Below are 8,126 nucleotides of genomic sequence, written 5' to 3'. Positions count from 1 at the left end.
ATCTCCGTGTGTGCGGTCGTCGACACGTGTCACGCAACCCAAGATGTTGAGCACGAAACCTCAAAATTTGACGGTAACTGTTTGATAGCGCTTGTGTGTGAGTCGTTGTAGAAAGTGGACGTTTATATTGTGTCGAGTTGTCCCCTGTGGGTGTGTTACATCGCCATATCGACAGTCGTCTCGGTGTCAGCTCGAGGAAAACAGGAAAAAAAACATTCAATAGTGGAAGAGAAGTGGGATAATCAGTGATAAGAAAAATTGAAATTTCATGGAGAGTTCAGTAGTCATTTTTAGAACAATGAAATTAAATTGGAATTAGAGAGAATGAATAAAAAAAAATTTCATTGAAAATTCAATGAAATGCCAAATTTTCAACAGCAGGATAACGAAAATTCCTCAAGTTACTTGAATTTTCAATTGAAACATTAATATTCAGTAGTAAATTGCGATGGATTTTCAATTAATTGAAAATTACAGAATATATTTATCTCAATTTTTCTGATTTCTATTAACATTGACGACATAATTTACCTGAAATCTATAATTTTCCGGGATTCTCCCACAAAATTGTTTATTTTCAAAGACGAAATTCAGTTGAACCGAAGGAATCATTTCCTCATATTAAACCAAAATGAAAGTGCGATGAGAGTTACCTTTAAATATTTAGCGATAGAATAAATGAAGGAGAATTAGTTAAAGTGGAAAATTAATCATTTTTGAGCAGCAAAATAACGAGAATTCGACAACTTACTTCAATTTTCAATTATGACGTTAATATTCAGTATCAAATTGCGAAGGGTTTTCAATTAAATGAAAATTCATGTATCTATTTACCGGAATTTTCCTGATTTCTATTAATTTTCATGACGTAATTCACCTGAAATCTAAAATTTCCATGGATTTCTTAAAATTGTTAATTTTCAAAGCCGAAATTCCTTGAAAATGCAACGAGAGTTGACTTTAAACATTTAGTGACAGCATAAACGAAGGAAAATTATTTAAAGGCGAAAATTGATAACGCCAAATTTTTTAGCAGCAGGATAACGAGAATTCCCTAACTTACTTGAATCTTCAATTGAAACGTTAATATTCAGTACCAAATTGAGATGCATTTTTAATTAATTGAAAATTGAAGAATCTATTTACCCCAATTTTCCTAATTTCTATGAATTTTCATGGCATAATTGACCTGAATTCTAAAATTTCCATGGATTCTCCCACAAAATTGTTAATTTTCAAAGAAGAAATTCCTTGAAAAGTCAGGGAAAAATTTGTACTAGTGATATACGAAAACTTCGTCCCAGTGATATTGCGAAACGGATTCATTTCATCACATTAAACCAAAATGAAAATGCGACGACAGTTGACATTAAACATTTAGTAATAGAATAAACGAAGGACAATTAGTTAAAGTGGAAAATGAATAAACAAAATGAATGGAAATTGCTGTATGTTTTGCATAAAAATGGATTATTCAAATGCGAGAGAGGGCAATAAAAACGAATGTCTTCCTGGTGTGGGGAATCTCCCCGGGATGGAATGGAAATTGTTGGTGGATAAATTAGTGAGAAATGCTCGCATATTGCTGCATTTCAAGTTGGAGATAGTCACGAATAAGAAGAATAAAAATGTTAACCCGGCGTGACGAGAGCTGAATAGGATTGTAACGCGACGATAATTACAACAATGAGTCTAATGATCTACCGCAAATTACGGAATAGCGCCAGAATATAAAGATAACAATTTACAGTACCACAGTGTCACGTTCTATTATGCCTCATTTTTCGTAACCCTTCATTAAATGTATGAAGTCCCAGATTATGAAAAAACCAATTACTCAAATGAGTGTTTCTCTGTCATGAGCCATCAAAAATATTTCACAGTGACGATGATTTTGAAATAATTTCGAAAGTGTTCCATTGTATTGAAGAGTATTTGGTGCTATTCAATGGAGAGATATTTTATCATCATCTTTTATCCAATGGTACCGTGATGCTGTCACAATAAGAATGAATCCATCGATTATATTATAATGTATAATGGACTGATCATGTTGGCACAATGGAGGCTCCCTGTCGTTGATTTCTCTCGTTCAATACCCATTGTTAACTGGAAGGATAATCGTCTCGATGACGGATCAATAATGCCAGGGAACTTTGCATTAACACTCCCTTCGTAAATACATTTACCTATTGAACATTGATCTCCCGCTGAAAAGAGAAGTGAAATAAAAGTTTAATCAGTAAGCAAAAAATATATATCTCTCACCGATTCAATCACAACTTTTTCCATGTTTATGTAATGAGAATAGTATTTGCGTACTTAATATTATCGCGGAGAGGTAATCCCGCGGTATTGAATACCGATGACACAGCGAGTGGTCTACGTGAATGGCAATTCATTTATTCAGCTAGGAACTTATTCTTGTACACGTGTATGTCGTATTGCATGGGAGTTCCCCGACCCCGGTGTATATCACCAGCAAAAACACTGCACTCTTACTCTCGACAGTGAAAGTCCGGTGGTGGTGATGTGGATAAAGACGAAAAAGAAAACACACGCAAGGCCTCCAGGGCCATCAATAATATTTGTATTCAAAAGAGTCGGCTTTGTTGAACCCGAGATACTTTCGTTGATAGAGGTCAACCTTCGGTGCGTATCCTTTCACATTTTCAGAATTTTTCAATTTCAATTCAATTTTCATCCTCTGATTCTTTCGATTCTAGTGTGGATGGAATAGAACTACAATTTTTTAAACATTTTTTCAATGACATTTCGGTAAACTTGTTCAATTTTTTTATCGAATTGCCGATTCCTTGAAGTTTCGATTTCAAAATGCACATTTAGGAGTAAATCATGGTCAAAGTTCATTTAATTGAAAATTATAAAGTATAATATTTGTAGTCAATCGATGAAATGGGTTTTTTATGTCAAACAATAATTGATTTGTCAATGAAGGCTTGAATTTCCAATTTCATTCTGAAAATTGAACATTACATACATTTCAATGATATTTGTATTCAAAAGAGTCGGCTTTGTTGAACCCGAGATACTTTCGTTGATAGAGGTCAACCTTCAATGTTTATCCTTTCACAATTACATTATTTTTCAATTTCAATTCAATTTCCATCCTCTGATTCTGTCGATTCTAGTATGGATGCAATAGAACTACAATTTTTTTGACAATTTTTGAATGAAATTTCGGTACACTTGTTAAACATTTTTATAGAATTGCAGATTCACTGAAGTTTCGATTTCAAAATGCGCATTTATGAGTAAGTCACGGTCAATATTCAATTAATTAATAATTGAAAATTTTAAAGTACATTTTTATAGTGAATCAATGAAATAAATAGCACTGTTGATCGATGAAATGGGTTTTTCATGTTAAGCAATAATTGATTTTTCAATGAAAGCTTGAATTCATTTCAATTTACAATAGATTGGGAATTCAGAAAAGTTGTTGCCTGAATTTTCAAATATTTCAGTGCCGTATAGACCTGAAAATCGAGAATTACTTGAATATTCAAGAAATTAACTGATTCGTCGATGAAGAAATATACAGGAATTTCAGGTAATTGTCGCTGTTAAAAATTTCAAGCATTTTCACTTGAAATTTCACGTCAATTAAATTACCTCAGAAAAATTTCGAAAAAAATCATGAATATTCAGCGTCATTCAAGTTACACTTTACACAGAATTATGTTGTTTATGAATAAATAATTGAAATTCTTTAGACTTTCGAAAACCTCATTCTTTAAAGTATGAAATCGATTTCTGGTAAAATTCTGAATATGAATAAATTCAAAGAAAAAGGTCGTAATTTGAAAAACCGGCAATTTTTAAATTATTTCATCTTCCTCCAAAAGTAAACGTTCTAATTTTTTTTCAGATTAAAAAAATGCTTTCTAACGGTTCAATATCGAGATTCAAATTCAGACCTGCAAAATTTAAATAATAAAATGATAGCAAAATGTGATGTTCGTTTACAAAAGTAGAAACGCATTTCACTGGAGAAAAAATAGCCCAAGTACTTGGATACCCTTTTCCTGGACTAATTTTGAATTTTTAATTACTAAATTCCTTAAAATTTCAGCGAAACAATAATGCGATAAAAATTTCTAAAAATTGGACCCCGAATTTCAGCCAAAACATTGAGGGAAATTGAATTTCTTTTCTACCAGTGTCGGACAGATTCGTTAATTATCACCAGCGCGAATCATTTCTCGACCTGTCACCTCCTGATTTACAGGGTTTATCCCAGGATTATACGGGACCACCCGGAAGGAGTTCACTTCAGGGTCACGGGGGAGATTGATGTATTGGTGGTCGCCCAAAAGCAACAGAAAAAGGAAAATAACGAGGATGGAGGTGAAAAAAGCCCCGAGTGCTTGGGAAAATTTGACTCGCACACTTTCTCCACTCCTCACGCACGAACTAGGAAATACCACTCAAACTTCATCTTCTTTGGTCTCGACTCAGCAAGAGACACGGTCCAGAGAGTAGTTTTGACATTGATCATTGGAGTTATGGCTTAACCTACTCAGGGACAATCCCTTTTTCGCTTCGTCTTGTCAACGTTGCAATACTACTTGTGAATTCAGATCACGTATTTGCAAACGCAGTGTGGGGCACAACTCTTTTATTTCTCTCGACCAGTAGCGAGCGTTCCTCGGTTGGAAAAAGAATGGAAAACACGATAAAAGTCTCTTCGAGGGAGATGTGATTTTTGGTTTTGCCAAACAACGTTTTCTCCGGCTCTTCTCTCCTACTTGCCTCGCTTTTCTATTACGTTTTATTTTTCTTATTCTTCCAGGTGAATGGACTCGTACACGGGATGAATCCGGGCAAGCTTCAAATCGCATTTACCCATTACAGTAATAATTCGAGCAAAGATTGAAGTTGCGCTGTTATATAGCACTTGTGAATGGTGTGCTCACACAGCGGAAGTAAAAATGAGAACCAAAATACTTTTCACTAATAGAAGAGTCATTTTAGTAATTCTCCAAATGAAGATAATTAAAGGTGACATAATTAAATTTAAAGACATTTACTTGCGATGTCCTCAACAGTTTCATCAGGGTTTCACACTGTTAAAAAAATTGCGACGAAAATATCCAGTATATTGCTTAGAAATTTCTAAATTTCAAAGATGTTCGTAACAGAAAATTCAAAATTATATATAAAAATCACTGAAGGCCAGAAATTTCAGCTCCATTATTCCATGAAAATTAACAGAAATCAGGAAAACTCGGGTAAATATATTCATCAATTTCCAATTAATCGAAAATTCATCGTTTTTTAGTACTGAATATTTATATTGTAAGTGAAAATTTAAGTAACTTTCCAAAAATTTGGAATTTTATTGATTGTCCAGTGAAATCTGAAAAAATGTGGCTGTTTTTTCGGCCAATCGAGATTAATGTCATTCCCCTCAAATTTATTTATTCATTCTGAAAGAAGTTAAAAGGAAAATTGTGAATCCAGAAAGAAAAACGGATGTCTCACATGTATTTTCGGAATTGGTAGGAAGAGCAATTGATTCCGATGCAATTGAATTCCAGATAAGTGATGCTATAATGGCGTCAAAGTGGCTGTCTCTACAACTTAATTGATATCAAGTACAGAACCTATTATATCTCCGCCTTGTGCAATAAAGTAAGGCGATGAGGGAGGAAGGGGGCCAATCAGATCCTGATTATCTGGCCTAATTAATTGTCACGGCAACGGGGTTGATCGGTTGAATTCAACGAAATTGTCTATCGTCGGCAATCTCAGTTATCCTCTAATATAAATCACCCACACAAAATGTCAATACCATTATTTCGCGGTACCGAAGAATGAGCAAATGAGAATTAGAAAAATTCCCGAGAGTTTAATACACTGATAGAATGATTCATTTACTCCAAACGAGATTCGTTAACTATTAACGAATGGTAGAGTTGAATATGACCAAATGAATATTCGTTAATAGTTAACGAATGGTTCACTTGAATGGCGAGTCAAGTCAAAAAAGGCTCCTCAAATATACACTCGTTAACTATTAACGAATGAACATTTGGTGACACCGAATAGATCTTAACCTCCAACCAAAACCCATTCGTTAACAATAACTAATCCGTTCTATCAGTGCACAAACTCGAGGAGAAATTGGCGCGTTACACTGATAGAATGATTCATTTATTCCAAACGAGATCGTTAACTATTAACGAATATTTATTTGGTCATGTTCAACTCTACCACTCGTTAGTAGTTAAGGATGTTTAACCTATCAACTGGATAACTCTGTTGAAAATAAAAATAACATTGACTAAATAAATCATTCATGTTACAAATTATTTTTTTCATCAAATTAGAAGTGTTGTGGCGTACTTTTCCGGTCTCAAGAACAATAATTAAAGAAAATGTTCATGAATAATGGCGGACTTGTGCAGTGGTAACAGTCGAATTTTGATCGGGCAACATCGCACGCTTCGGCTAGTAGTGGGGTTGTAACAGTGAGAGGAATATTTGTGTGTGTTATACGTGTCCATATGCTTTCAGCACTGAATTATCGTCACCGACTTTACCGACCTCGATCAGCTGTTGTGCGGTGTTGTCGCGTTGCTCGACTCGTAATGGCGGTCAAATTTTTTTAGAGGAATTCGAAAATCAATCGAAGATATCTCGCCTACACGGCCCGGTCCCCTACTTGTTCTCGCCGGCGATAGATTCCCCACAGTCTAAAGTAAATGGCTTCTGGTTTTTTTTTCAATATCTTGAGTGTCCAACCCATGCAAAATCTCGATCAAAGTTCACACGGTCGCGTTTCTTCCCTAAGCATAATGTTGCAAGAATTGATTTTCAGAGATTAATTTCTCACTAGGATGGCCCGATGGAAGGATTAAGATTATTACTAACGTGGGGCTCAAAATTAACCTGGCATATGATATCCAAATTATGGTGAAACATCCTCAACGAATCTCGTTCGAAATAAATGATTCATTCCACCAGTGTAGAACCTCTTCTCCTGATTTATTTGATTTTCGGGTAAAATATCGAGTTTTTTTTCATCAGCTTTAGCCGGGCAATCGCGGTCCATCTTCTTCGCATGCTCATCACGGCCGTGGTAATACCTGGGCGCCCTGGATGGAATAGTGCCTCAAGCCTGCTAACACGAATCTCCACTTCGCCTTGGTGCTTTTCCCTTCGCTCTCCTCTCATTCTCACTCGCTCACCTCCCTGTAATCCGTCGTCAGAGTGTACCAACGACGTGATCCGTGGGGTATGCTTCCGCCCAGAGCCCAAAGCTCACAGGGCCCCAGCCACCCGCATATGCCCACCCTCGTCAACTGCAGAAAATATGGTGATCCAACAGAATTCCCTCTGATGGACTCGAAAAAAAATGCGGTCATAATTGATTCTCATCTGAAATCTCCACTCACGGAAATTACACAATTTCCCAGTGTGTGAGGCACCCGATCCCCGCCACCCTCCTCGAGTTTTCACTTTAAAAGGCATCTCTGTTCCTGATAGTTGAGAGATCCCTCCACCAGCAAGTGCACACTCGCCTATAATTCACGGAGGGGACGAGTCAAGTGTGCCCATGACACACGCTCGCTTTTCCAAAGTCCCGAATGAGGAACTCGAGAAAAATTCCTCGGGAGACGGTTTTGTTTCCACCCCTCCGGCTGATACGATCGCTGCCAGCTGACACAAATCCGATTTCCATTGGTCTGCCCCTGTCCCACTGTATACCACGTGCGCCGTGTCTAATAAATTAGACCGCCGTTGACAAAGTTCACGGATTTTTCTCTCTCCGTGGCTCCACGTGATCTCCAGAGTCCTCTGTACCATCCCCAGTCCCAGCGACGTCTCTCTCTCTCAGTATCATGCAACATAGATATGAGGAATGAAATAAAAAGCGCGGAGGAATTTATTTCCTGGAAAAATCAGCCGGCGAACAGCTGGAATGCTCTATCGCCCTCTTTCGTTGGTGACTTCTGTTACAGTCTACCGTCAGAGGGTGCGTAACGGCCGGTCTAGCGCGATAGTGGAAAAGACGGAAAAAGCTCGACGTTACGCTTGGTGAAGGGCACCACGGGGAGAGAAGCGGGAGGGGCGGAGGGGGCGAGGGGGGGGGGGGT

This window comes from Diachasma alloeum, unplaced genomic scaffold (assembly GCF_001412515.2).
Source record: "Diachasma alloeum isolate Michigan unplaced genomic scaffold, Dall2.0 Dall_scaffold_00177, whole genome shotgun sequence".
Lineage (NCBI taxonomy): Eukaryota > Metazoa > Arthropoda > Insecta > Hymenoptera > Braconidae > Diachasma > Diachasma alloeum.
The sequence above is the reverse complement of the archived record's forward strand: the minus strand, read 5'-3'. Positions refer to the sequence as shown.